The sequence below is a fragment of the Balaenoptera acutorostrata genome, chromosome 1, assembly GCF_949987535.1.
Source record: "Balaenoptera acutorostrata chromosome 1, mBalAcu1.1, whole genome shotgun sequence".
NCBI classification, from domain to species: domain Eukaryota; kingdom Metazoa; phylum Chordata; class Mammalia; order Artiodactyla; family Balaenopteridae; genus Balaenoptera; species Balaenoptera acutorostrata.
Window position 1 is genome coordinate 70,379,352 of NC_080064.1, and position 14,915 is coordinate 70,394,266.

At 33.2% G+C, this 14,915-nt stretch overlaps 1 non-coding gene across 1 annotated transcript; it reads right to left on the reverse strand.

The window, feature by feature from the left end:
• Positions 1-618: 618 nt before the first annotated feature.
• Positions 619-725, reverse strand: LOC114239097 (U6 spliceosomal RNA). Its single transcript, XR_003624285.1, has one exon. It is a non-coding gene; the product is annotated as a U6 spliceosomal RNA (small nuclear RNA).
• Between the last annotated feature and the right edge of the window lie 14,190 nt (positions 726-14,915).

The following is a 14,915-nucleotide window of genomic DNA, read 5'->3' on the forward strand; positions in this document are numbered from 1 at the left end:
TGTGAAAATGTGATGATACATGCAAAAACAATTTGGAAAGCGTAAAGAATTATGTAAAGGAACATGATTATTTTGACAAAAAAAAAAAAAAAAATGGTTGTTTAAGCAAATATGTGCTTTTTAAGCTAGTTGATACTATTAAGAGAACTGGGTTTGGGAGACATCTTTCCGTTCCTTGAATTACAAGTCCCTCAAGGCAATGGGTCAAGCCATGCTCATTTATGACTTTACTAGAGCTCCTAAAATAATGATTTTCTTTTATAAATCACTCGACAAATTGATGCAGACAGAATTATCATTTTGAATATTAGGAAAGTAATGTGTTTTAAAAGAAATGTAGCATAGCAAAATGTTAGAAGAGCACTCTGTTTGTTAAATTATGTAGAAGAGATAGTTTAAAGAAGTTGAAGTTATTTTAATTCAGAGGAGATAAGGGTAAAAACTAAGTAGATGGATGTATATAAGTAGAACAAAGTAAATGCAATTAAATACACTAAACTAAATAAAAGATTATTCCTTTTGAAATTATTACTTTCTACAGATTGTTATGATTTTTATTTAATTTGATATCCTGGTTAGAATTAGAGCAGTGAGAATTATGCTTTACAATTACCATGTAAAAAGATAGAACGCTTCATAAATTTGCACATTATTTTTGTGCAGGGACCATGCTAATCTTCTCTGTATTGTTCCAATTCTAGCTTATGTGCTGCTGAAGTGAGCACTAAAGTATATCATAATGACTAAATCTAAACAACTATATCAATGGCTTAAACAATTAGAGAAAACTGGTCTAAAATGGACCTGAAGTGTTGATGTAATAAGACATTAGGTGCAGTGGTCATATGCGGGCATTACATCTCTAGCAGGACACTAGACGGGAGTTAATATTTTTTTGTCTTCATAGTAAGAAAGAACTATGGAAAAATTCACCTATATTTTAGAAGGAAATTTTAATAGACCTATATTTAATAAGTCAATATAAGAATAGATATTCAACAGTGAATCCATTGAAAACTAAAGAAATATATTTACCCTGGAGACTACCAAAGAAGAATAATAGTTTTAAATGTTGACTAAGTGTTAGGCAGAGTACTAAACGTTTGCATGTATTATCATCATAACAAAACTATAGTTGGGACTTTTAAAATATAATTTTATTGATAAATAATAAAACTCAGAGAAGTTCAGAAATTTATCCAGAGTCATACAATTAATAACTGATGATGTGGGGGTTCAAAAATATGCCTTACTAGTTTTTAAGCCTATACAATTATCACATAATATAATTCTGGGGTTGATTCTACTTTCTGTGATCAGTCTTTAATGAGGTAGTCTTTAACTGTGATCCAGGCTTGTGATCTCAAGTCAGCCTGTCTAGTTTGAATCCTTGGTCTGCAGCTACTTATTGTGTGATCTTGAGCTAATTGCTAACATTCTTAAGGTTCACACTTCTCATCCATAAAACAGAAAAACTAATAATACTTTCTTATTGGGTCATTTGTGTACTACACTATAAACCAAGGAAGAAAGAGGCAGCAGATAGAAAGAGGGTTGTTTTCAGCATTAATTGCAATGATAGATTTGGTTAAAAATTTAAAAACCAAAAAAACCACAATAAAACACACCACTTACCATAGTATCTGGTAATAAATAAAGTTTACTTTTATTAGAAATGCTATCAACTGCTACAGTGTTCCAAATTCTTATGACATTATTAAGGAAGAGAATATGGAGAAGAAAGTCAAGCGAGCCAGAGTAAAAATCCAGAGACATATATATTGAGCAAAACAGAGGAGAAAAAGAGCCAGAGAAACAACAGTTAGATAAGGATCAGGAGGGTTTGCATAAAACCGTGTCAAGGAAGTTGAAGGAAGCCAAGCAGGTGTCAGCAGTGATACATACTTCAGTGGGCTTGAGGAAGAGACAATGTGAAAAGTGACATTGGGGCAAGTGGGGAGTAAATGTGTTTGTGTGAGGTTGACTTGTCGAATATGTGAAAATTTACAGAGCGTATCCGAAGAGTTCTTAACCATTTTGTGTGTTAAGTCTGTTCTCCTGTGATTTAATCTAAATATTTTCATAAGAATGGCAGAATGCTAATAGATAGTATGCAAGAATATCTGACAGCACTGGCTCATAATCATGTTGGCAACTTGATTAAAATAAAATTATGGCTCATTTAAGTGAGAGTTAAAAAAACAAAATCTTTGTTGGCATTTGTTAATGTCTATGACATTACCACCACCTTCCTCTTGAAGTTCTCCAACTCCTTTGCATTTTTTTAGATCCTGATATTTCTCATCTTCTTTACTCTTCAGGAGTTTTGCATTGACCATTCCTTCTGTTTGGAATTTTTTTTTCCTACAAACTACTCATTCTTTCAATCTTTAAAACAACTGAAAAGTCACTTTCTTTTAAAAAAAAATACAAGAAACAAAAGAACAACAACAACAAAACCACACTTTATAATACAACCTTCCAGACTAGGTCTTACTCCCCTGATACACATTCATCGCTCCCTACATATTGGTTTTTTGCATGGTCAAATCGTAATTAAAAGTAAAACTCTATTTTTTTCTAGAGAAAAAAGATATATTTTTTCAGTCTTCATCCTGACTAGAAATAAAGGTCCACAAGTAGAGGAACAATGCCTATCTATTCTTCGATGACCCTCCAGTTCTTTACGTATGTTACTATCTGTGGAGAAACAAAAAAAGACATTCCCCTGGACTGAGTCTTTTCATCATATTTGCATCTCGAAGATATAACATAGGGTCTAGCACATAAATTGTTGAATATATCCATAAACGATGTCTCACTTTCCACAACTTTAACATTCCACGTTTGCGTAGAGTAGCACTGGATAGGTAGCTGGTACTCTGCTAGATACTGTACTTCATATGCTCCAGGTGTTCATCATCCAACTGAGCAAAACATAAAACCACACGTGGAACAAAACAAATGATCAAAGTAAAAATAAATGTAAAGAAAATAAATTATGTTTCAGCACTTGTGAAGTTAAAACCTGCTACTTATTTTGTCTTTGAGCGTGATACATTTTTCCAAAGAAGGTATTAAAATCTCTCTATAGGTGAATATGCTAAGGTATAGATACTTGCTGCTTGTGAATCTCTTAGCCTGGAGTCAGGTCAGGAATACCACCTGTGAAATATTGTAAAGTATGTACAATTTGACAAGCCAGGCAAGGATTTACTTGTTGCAGTGTTCTAAATCTTTTGTTCTTAGTTTCATCCCTCAAAATGTTCAAAGGTAGCTAAACAGCATTCCAGATCAGGCATAGGGAGTGTCGTAATTGCAGAGTAGATATATTTGTTCACTTTGTGGGTGCATTATTTACAGCATTGTTGTTTTGGTCGTCAATTTGAATTGCATTGTTCTCGCTCTTATTTATGAATGTCATTTGCTCCCCTTGTAGTCATACCTACCTCTTCCTCTATCACTTCCAACATCCGTAGGTGAACACAATACACAGAGAAGGAAACACACTGGCTATGTCTACACAGAGACAGTGAATCAGTGGAGTCAGCTCTAGGACTATAATAAGCAATGGATCTTAGATGCCGAGGGAAACCCAGGAGCAAGAGTATGTGCTAGAAGGGCAGAGTAAGAAAAAGATTTGAGGACAGGGTCTATGGAGGGACAAATAGAAAAGTCAATGATCTTAAAAAATCTACCATTCTGCAAATTAATTCTAACAATCTGAATTCTTCTTATCTTTTCTAGAAGCATTGCATTAATATGTGAATAAAAGGATAAGAATTCACCATCGTCTACACTAAAATTCTTTTTGATGTTATAAGGAAAGTAAGTCATGGTATTTCTATTACTCTAATTTCAGATTAACATTTTCTAAATAAAGCAGCAAAATCACTAGAACTTCATCTGAGTCCACTAACACTTCTCTCTCCCAATGTTCAAAATGTTTCCAGGCATTTGGTGAACCTGTAGTTCCTATAAGGAAAGAATTCTTACCTCATTAATAAAATTTAGCTTTATTGAAAGCTGTTTATTGCCTTGCTAAATTGTCACCAGCTACTGCCCTCCTGACCTCATAGTGTCAGCTTTTCTTTTTCACACATGTGCATTTGATTGTTTTCATTGAAAGAGGTCTTCAGCAGTATTCAATATCTTTACCTGTTAGCAACACTAGTCTTTACTCTGGCCTGGTGCTTACAATGGAAAGAACTTACAGCACTCTAAGCGTCAGGCCCTATGCCCAAACTAGACTGCATTTATATTGTAAAGAGTAAAATAATGGGGGTTTTTCAAAGGGGAAATGAAATGTGTGGTTACATAATGGGGTTTGAAAAAATAAGGATTAAGGGCAGTAAGATATAAGAAAAAGAAATGTGAGGTTATATAATAATCAAAAGGTGAAAAATGATTTAGCTGCCAATGCCAGCTTGCCTTTTTTTGAAAACCTACTTTGTTTTCCACGATTTTATGTCATCTGAGTCAGCTTTCCAAAGGAGTTTTCTAAGTTTAGACCTAAACTCAACATACCTATCCTCTAGCAACACCAACATAACTAGATAAGCAAGTGACAAATAGTTATCAAACTCAATGTGAACAGCACTTGGCGTTTAGAAAATAAAAGCTCTAAATGTTACCTTCTAGGAGCTTAAAATCTATCTGCAAGAAAAAATAAAGGAGAAGGAGAAAATGAGGAAGAGGAAAAAAAATGCATGAACTGTTTAATGATTAACAAGAAAAGGAAATGTAAGTGCAAAATCCAGTTCATTGACTTAAATGTTGGTGTTATCTCAGGTTTAGTTTTGCCTCCTTGGCTTCTAATTACAAAGCATTGTTAGGTGGCAACACACAAAATCACATACAGTTTCAACAACTACCTATACCCCTTTAGCTTGATGATAACCAAATCTATATACGTAGCCTGACTCTCATTCCTAAACTCTCCACATGTACATCTTATTTCCTATGTAAGCTCTCCATTTGGATGGATTCTAACCACATGAAAATCAGCATATTCAAAACCAAATTTGTCATTCCTCACAAACATTCTTAATATTCTTTTTTCTCTTACTACATTCTCTCTCTCTTTTTTTTTTAAGTGAATAACAAGAGTCATTCAAACTGGGAATTATTCCATACTGTCCCACTCCATTGCATACAGTTGTTTTTCTTTTTATTCCATATTTTTCAATTTATTTTAGTTCAATTCAATCAATATTTATTTTATGGCCACACTATGCCAGACAAAGCTGGAAAGGATATGGTAGAAATTATGGTCAAGACATATGTTTTACAAGAAATTAAAAATATAAGGAGAGTTAGGAAACAAGAAGTAAAGAGTTGTAGAAGTATATGTAGCAAAGATATTTGGTGTAGACTTGGTGGTCTCTATAATTGTTTCTACATACTAACTCTCACTTAATGGCATGCATCTCATTCTCCCAAAAAATAGAAGCAAAACCAGGGCTTCTATAATCACATCCACTCCTTACCATCACCTGTGCATATAACCCCCACCTTCATCTTGCTGCTTTGTATGAACCACACATTCCTGTATATAAGGCCAGATCATATACCTGTATAGGAAGCTCCATTTCTGAAACCTATTCAAAGAATCTCTCTGGCAATTCTTCCATGTCTTTTGCATCATCATCATCTTTCTTACTACTGGATCATTTTCATCAAGCGATTTCCACAAGCAGCCACAAAAGTGTGACTCAGAGATTATTTGCAGGGCAGTGGTCATAGACATGCTTGGAAAGAGGTGCTAGACATTTGTCTGCAAAAGTGCCAGTGTTGTCTCTAGGGATTACTGTTTCTCCTATTGGATTCTGTGCAGGCTTCTGGATGCTAAGAAGTAGAGGGAGATTAATCAACAGAAACTTCGGTGGGCTGGAAAATAGGATGACCCTCTCAATGGTGCTTAAGTGTAGTCTACCAGGGTCACAGGGCCATGCATGTCAGAAGGGTAGGAGCTTCAGAATCCCTGGGGGATCAATTGATAGTGCTTGGGAATTGGTACCTTTGGAGGACTGAAAGGCTCTAGCGCCAACTAAGCAAAATAAATGCAGGAGGCAGAGGAGGAGAACCCCTGCTGTGCCAAGCATAGATGGTCTGGGAGTCTTGGAGTGAAGAACTGGGTTAATCAGTTCACAAGGGGATATTTGGAAGCTCAGGGCAGCGGATAAAATATGTATCTCAATATTTTGACCAACAGAACCACTTTTCCAGTGCATAATGAGTGTGTATCAGTATTGCCTATCTATCTATTATTCCGTGGATTTGCTTATTCATATTTGCTTACATCTGCCTTCTCCCACAATAGAAGGCAGCTTCCATAAGCTTTGGTAAATGCTATGCCCTCCAATACCTTAAAGTGTGCCTGATACATAGTTTGTTCTTAATATATATATTTGTTGAAGGAATGAACTGGTGAATGCTTTCTTGAGGAATGCCACTTATGACTTGAAAATGAAGAAACATTAGCCAGGAAAAATAAACAGGGGGTGAGTGACTATTGCTGGAAGTGAGAATATTGTATGTGAAATTTCAGAAGCAGAAAAAGCATGATGCATTCAGAACTCGAAAGAAACTCATATGTCTGGAGTTAAATAACAAAGGTGAGAGGTTGGTGGTTAACATATCATGGGAACGTTGTAAACCATGTAAAAGATATTGGATTTTATTATATAGTTAAGTGGAAGCCATAAAAGGATTGTCATCAGGAAATGGCATTATCAAATCTCTGCCTCAAACATTTTTTTTCTTTTTTTTATTTATTCAGTTTTATTGTTTTTTTTTTAACATCTTTATTGAGGTATAATTGCTTTACAATGGTGTGTTAGTTTCTGCTTTATAACAAAGTGAATCAGTTATACATATACATATGTTCCCATATCTCTTCCCTCTTGCACCTCCCTCCCTCCCACCCTCCCTATCCCACCCCTCTAGGTACCTCAAACATTCTTTGTGTGAGAAGCAGTATGAAGAAGGGACTGAAGTGGTGCAAAAATGAGTGAAAGATGAGAAAAAAAACAGATCATGATTTCTTGTCTATTGTGGTAGCAATGAAGGTGGAGAGAATCAAAGAGTTTTGACAGTTATTTAGGAAATAAGAAAGAGGACATAATTAATGATTGGGTGTGAATGTGGATGTGAAGAAGTGATGAAGTAAATATTTGAGCAACTGCATGGAAGGTGTTGTTATTAACTGACATAAAATTATGACTGGATATTGGACATCCGTGAGCAGGAAATTTGACGAAGTTATGGACATTTTGAGGCTGAGATTCTTTTTGGACAGTAAATCAGTGAAGTACGCAATTTGATAGTCAGATGCAAAACTCAAGAGAGAACAGGGCTGGAAGTTTATATTTGAGAGTCACCAGCATATAGGAGATAAAGTTTTAAGAATGATTAAAATTCCTTAAGGATAGTCTAGAGAATGAGAAGATAAGAAAACTTAGGCAGAGCTCTAAAGGATTTTAATTTTTTTTTTAATTTTAAGACTTATTTTGATTATTTTATAATCATGACAATTTAGTATTGACATAATTATGGACAAATAGATCAATGGAACAGAAGATAAAGTCTAAACATGAGATATATAGTCAATTGATTTTTTTACAATTTAAATATTATAAGTCTAGTAGTGTGTGTGTGAGTATCTGTGTGTGAGGGGGAGGCATGTGTATACATGTGTTTGTATTTATTCTGCTTAGTGAGCTTGAATCTGTGGTTTGGTGTTTGACATTAATTTGGGAAAATTTTTAGCTGTTGTTTGTTTTTTCCAGCTTTACTGAGGTATGATTGACAAATAAAAATTGTATATATTTAGGTTTTACAATGTGATATCTTTCTTTAAGATGAACAGTGTCATGATTTAACATACATATACACTGAAATGATTGCTATGTCAAGTTAATTAGTACATCCATCACTTCACATAGTTACCTTTTGTGTGTGTGTCTGTGTGTGTGTGGTGAGAACACTTAAGATCTACTCTTTCAAGAAATTTCAAGTATACAATACAGTATTATTAACTATAAACACCATGCTATACTTAGATCTCTAGGATTTATCCTTCTGTGTGGCTTATTTTACTTAGCATAATGTACTCCAGGTTCATCCATGCTGTTGCAGATGATAAGATTTCCTTCTTGTTTACAGTTGAGTAATATTCCTACCTATCTATCTATCTATATATATCACATTTTCTTTATCCATTTATCCATCGATGGATATTTAGTTTGTTTCCATGTCTTGACTATTGTGAAAAATGCTGCAGTGTATGGAGGTTAAAATAGAACTGCTATATGATCCAGCAATTCCACTGTGGGGTATTTATCAGAAGAAAATAAAAACATTAACTTGAAAAGTTATATGCACCCCATGTTCATTAAAACATTATTTACAATAACAAAGATATGGAAATGATCTAACTGTCCATCAATAGAAAAATGGAAAAAGAAACTTGTGCATATACATACATACATATATATATACACACATATATATGTATATAATGGGATATTAATCAGCTGTAAAAAAGAATGAAATCTTGCCATTTGCAACAACATGAATGGACCTTGGGGACATTATGCTAACTGAAATAAGAACAAGCTCTTAGATATAGAGAATAGATTGGTGGTTGGTAGACGTGAGTGAGAGAAATGGGTGAACTTTTTTTTTAGTTTAAATAAATTGAAAAAAATTTTAAATGGACAAGGGACCCGAATAAATACTTCTTTGAAGAAGACATACCCATGGCCAACAAGTACATGAAAAGGTGCTCAATATCACTAATCATCAGAAAAATGCAATCAAAACCATGGTGAGATATCATATCACATCTCTTAGGCTGGCTATGATCAGAAAGATAAGAAATAACAAGTGTGGAGAAAAAGGAACTCTTCTTGTACACTATTGGTGGGAATATAGATTGGGCCAGTCATGAGAGGAAACAGTATGGAGCTTCCTGGAAAATTAAAAATAGAATTACTCTATGATCCAGTAATTCCACTTCTGGATATATATCAAAGGAAATGTAATTACTGTCTCAAAGAGATATCTGTACCTCCAAAAAAGGATAATATTTAAGAGTTGGATAGAAAAAAGTACATAGGTGAATACAGTTTATGAAATAACATCTTCAAGAAGTTGAGTAAAGATGGAGTCTATTGATAAATGGAGTTGGGACAACTGGGTAGCCATATGGCAGAAGAAAAAATCTGGTACTACAGATCACACCAAACACCAGGTAGAACTCAAATACATCAAAGATCTGAATGTGAAAAAAAAAAAAAAAAGAAAAGAATTCATACAAGTACAAACAACACTGTTTATCTGAATCTAACACATGCTAGTCAACATGCTGATGGCAAATTTTCAGATAGAGGGAGCCTATATTCCATTATATTAAATGGAAGTAATAATAATACAATTGGCCCATCCAAAACCTCCAGCTAATTTTCCCAGATGTCAATAAACACTCTAAAACAGCAATAGAACAATCCTCCATGGGCTTTTGCATAACATAAAGCATTTAAAACATCAATTACCTAATAATTTAACACTTAATGAACTTATTATTTGGTATGTTTGTGTTCTGCATGCAGTGATTCCTGTGGTATTCAATACAAATTTTGCTTTATTTCTATACTGTAATGAACATAATCTGTTATATAAATAATCTCCATTAAATACTTTGTTTCAAACATAAAAAAACTAAAAAACACTTGGCAAAATAAACAAAAATGACAATTTCAAAAACATGGCATTTACCACTTGAAGAAATGTTCCAGGGAGATTTCATGGAAGAAAGACATAGAATCTACAGGCACCGTTACAGTGGTGGTGGGTAAAGGTTAGTGAGAGTTAGAACACATAAACATTTTTGGCAGAAGGTGTGATCCTACAGGCACTGCAGCTAAGACATGACGACAGTACACTCCGCATTCTCTAACCAATTCTCATGAGTTTACTTTAATGTTTTTGCGATGACACATATGTAAGTTCATCACAGCAAATTTTCAGTTCAGATGGTTTGGGGTAAAAAATAAATCTACCAAATTTGATACATTAACAATAAAAACAATATTAAAAAAAAACTGCATGACAAAGAGAAATAAAGATGGGTGAGATAAGTCAGATGGAAAGATAAATACTGTGTGATATCACTTATACATGAAATTCAAAAAATACAACAAACTAGTGAATATAACAAAAAAGAAGTAGACTCACAGATATAGAGAACAAACTAGTGGTTACCAGTGGGGAGAAGGGGAGAGACAATAAGGGGAGGAAGAGAGGGAGGTACAAACTATTGGGTGTAAGATAGGCTCAAGGATGTGTTATGCAATAAACGGAATATAGCCAATATTTTGTAGTAACTGTAAGTGGAAAGTAACCTTTAAAAATTGTACAAAAATAAGAAAAATTAAAGAAACATCATGAAGAAAATAAAACATAAAAATGAAAAGAGCCAACTGAGAAAAGATATTTGCCACCCATGTCACAAAGATTTAATTTCCTTAATAGAGAAGGAACCTTTGAGTAATTGTTAAGAACAAGACCAAAAAAATAGAAAAATGGCAAAAAATACAAATTGTTCATAAGCAAAGATAAATATATATATCCTTTCAACAAATAAAAAGATGTTCCACCTCCCTCACATAAAAGAAATACAAATTAAAACTATACTGAGATATAATATTCTTCATATATCAAATTGGCTAAAATCCAAATATTTTTGGGCAAAGATGTGCAAATACACTTCTGTATATTATTGCTGTTGTTTTAAAACTATGCAGAAGAGTATTGGTTATATCAATCAAAATGACTAACACACATACTCTTTGGCACAGAAACCACAATTTGAGGAATCTAATTGGGATATATATATACATTGAAGAAATATGAAATAGTATATGTATAAGGTTATTTATTGTGGCATTGTTTATACCAGCAAACATTGAAAGCAACTTACATATCCAGCTGAAGAAACTGGTTGTTTTACTTGGCAGATCTATGCAACCTTAAAAAATGATGTACTAATATAAAGAGAACTCCAGGATATATTGCAAACTTAAGAAAGCAAAGTACAGCATTTTGTGTATCATATACTAATTTCTAGATAAGTAAGAGGAAAAATAATACACATGCTATCATGTTTAAATTAGCAAAACACACACATTCATAAGGATCATCAATAGTCTAATAAAAATAAGAAAAGGGAAAAATTGTGATAGAGGAACATCAATGAAAACAGGATTTCTCTACGTATATCTTTTGTATAGAATTTTAACTTTTTAATAATGTGTTGTACTAATTAGTTTTAAATCCTGTAGATGAAAAACAAAAGAAACAGATGAACCTGACCTTATAATAAATCAGTGATAAAAACACAGAAAAAAAATCTACTTAAGGGATGTTAGGGCACAATATATTGAATAAACTTAATAGTAGAATACATATTAATTAAATTAATTCACTAAATAAGTAAATCCAAGCTTACTTTATTTTATAAATAAAGCAAATAAGAGATAAAATGATAAATCAAAGACATTAAATAAAAACTCTAAAATGTTGAAATAGTAAACAAAGTGTCTGACATCTTGAGTAGAAGCAGACTTTTTCAATTAATTGACAATGATAGAACTATGGCCATCTTCATTTGAAAACATCCTTAAATTCATGTAGTCCATTCTCATCTAAAAGGAAGAGAAAAAGTTACATTGATTTGAGGTTAAGTGACATTGAGACTGTCCCTATCTTGGTTAAAATGTCTTATTTGGTGATTCTTTGATACTTTGGCAAACAGAATCCCTAATACTGGAGGTAATGTGCTGCTTTATATGAATAAGATCATGAATAAGAAAGTGACTCTGAAGTAACATAAATGCCCATCGATAGAGGGATGGATAAAGAAGATGTAGTGCATATATACAATGGAATATTACTTAGCCATGAAAAAGAATGAAATAATGGCATTTGCAGCAACATAGATGGACCTAGAGATTGTCATACTGAGTGAAGTAAGTCAGACAGTGAAAGACAAATATATGATATCACTTATATGTGGAATCTAAAAAAAAAATGGTACGAATGAACTTATTTACAAAACAGACATAGAGTCACAGAGGTAGAAAACAAACTTATGGTTACCAGGGGGAAAAGTGGTGGGGGAGGGGAGGGATAAATTGGGAGATTGGGATTGACATATACATACTACTATATACAAAATGGATAATTAATAAGGACCTACTGTATAGAACGGAGAACTCTTCTTAATACTCTGTAATGAACTATATGGGAAAATAATCTAAAAAAGAGTGGAGATATATATATATATATATATATATATATATATATATATATATCCACTCTTTTTTAGATATATATATAATTATATATAGATATATATAGATATATATAGATATATAGATATATAGATATAATTGATTCACTTTGCTGTACATCTGAAAATAACACAAAATTGTAAATCAACTATGATCCAATAAAAATTTTAAAAAATATATCTTTACCAAAGTATGTCCTCTCATTCTGCCATAATTTCAAACTATTAGAATATTAAGAAAAAGCTTAGTTTACTATTTTATATAATCTGTGAAAATATCAATTTCACAACAAAAGAAACTCAACTTCAGTTATTTAATCTGTTAAGACATTAAATATTTTGTTAATTTTGAAAATAAATTACAGAAAGTGGTCTTATAAGCTATACCAAAGTCTAATGTATCATTCTTTTATGAATTTATTAAACAAATATTTGTGAACTACTCATTTTGCACAAAGGACTGAACCATGAAAACAAAATACCTGAAGTTCCTGTACTTGTGGAACTTATACTCTTTGGGAGGAGACAATTAATGAACAGATAAGCAAATAATTTATAACATATCTGGTGATGGTAAAAATTAGAAAAATAATGAATCAGGCTAAAAGAATATTTAATGACTGTGTGGTGAGACACTGATATATTTAACAGGGCATTTAGAGTGGACTTCTCTGCTTGGATGACACTTAAATGAAGAGGGGGAGCCCAGGTGTGCAGATACCTAAGGAATTGCTGTTTCAGTTCTAAGAAAGAGCGTGGGTAAAGGCCCTGAGGCCAGGGTATTCTTAGTATATTTGAAGATCCTCAAGAAGTTAGAGTGGTTAGACCACTATGAACTGGGGAGAGTGGTGAGAGTTGAGATCAGAACTATCCCTTGGGACCACATTGACCAGTGCCTACAAGGACATGGTACGAAGTTTGGATTTTTCATTTCCAATTTGACAAGTTAAAGATTTCCTATTTTGAAACAAATACAACATTACAAAATGACAAAACACAAATTTTTTTTTTTTAATTTCTGCTAGGAGCAGATGAAATTACAGAATAGAAAAAGCAGACGATTCTAGAGTCAATTTCTTCTTTTTAAACTCACTACTTATCTGAGGACTAACTCTATGGTAAATTCCGACCTAGGCAATTTTACTACAATAATGTTAGTTAATGAAGAAAATTACATCCCAATACACAATTTATTTATTGTTTATATAACCATTAGCTCATGTAAATCTGCAAGGGAAGAACATATCTGTATAATCCACTCCTACCCAGGGAAACTCCTTAGCTATACTAGAAAATTGCTTCTAGGATTAGGCTCATTTTACTAATCTAGGCAATAGCTTTTGAACTCACCAAGGAATCTACAAGTAAAACCTCACAGCAGGTGCAGCTGCAGGTGGCAGCGAAGCTTTCCAAATAGCCACTGAATCTGTCAGTGTAGAAGATCTTATGTCATCTGGCAAGTATCTCTAATGGACAGGAGTCTCTTTAGGGCAAAAAAAAATTCTCTTTTATGTACAGAGTCAGAAAAAATGCTATTAAGTTTTTGTTTGTTTGTTTAGTTCCAAAAAATGGCAGATAGATTTTTTTTTTCCTTTTGAAAGAAGTCTAAGGATGTTTCTTTAAAATAAATTCAAATTGTTATCTGATGACTTACGCTGAAATGGATCTGCATTACATTTGTAATTACTGGATAATTTATATAATGATTCAAATAATAGTTATAACTTTAATAGCATATGTCTGGAATGTGTATCATCCAGCCTGAGACATTATGTACAATTACAGTTCTCCTAAAATGTAAAACATCGTCTTCTGACAGGTAGAAAGATCAGGCAAAGTCAAACAAACGGAGGAAAGCCCTTCAAAGGTTTACATTTGTAAAAAGAGGACTGTTGTGAAGTGGTGCTACTTGAGAAGAAAAAGTTTCTTCCTGACCACTCATTGACTTTAACCAGTGGGTGGTGGTGTGGGTGTGAGACAAGGTAGTAGGAAAAAGGTCATGCATGCCCCTAGGATTTCTGCAAATTAAAAAAAATCAAACTCCCAAGGAAGTGCTGTGAACTTTTACTTCTGCTTTTTTTTTTGGAATCACACATTTGAATTACCATGGGCTATTACAGTTTGGGTACTGCTGGCTTTGCTCCATCTTTTTGCTCTTGAACGGCAAAGAAGGCATTGTTAATGCAAAGATTTGAGAGGAACTGGTTCCCAGCTACTGCCCTTCTCCTTCGTTATTCCCTCTGGTTCCTCGGGTCTATGTTAATACAGAAGTCCCCACGGCATCAGCAAGGGGTATTGTTGCTGTTAATTTATACAAGCTATAGAAGAAATTATGTCTATTAAGTATATCATCGTGAAATTATTTTTAATGATTATAGAAATGCGAATCCTTAATGTACTTATTAAATCTAAGATGTTGGGACACATTTTAAGGAGTTGGCAGTAGTAACAGTGGTAAACCGCAAGGCAAAATAGTTAGGCAAATATGAATTAGAGTTATGAGAAAAATCTGCCTAAACATAAAATCATTCTGTTTATCTCTTTAAACAGAGAAAGAAAA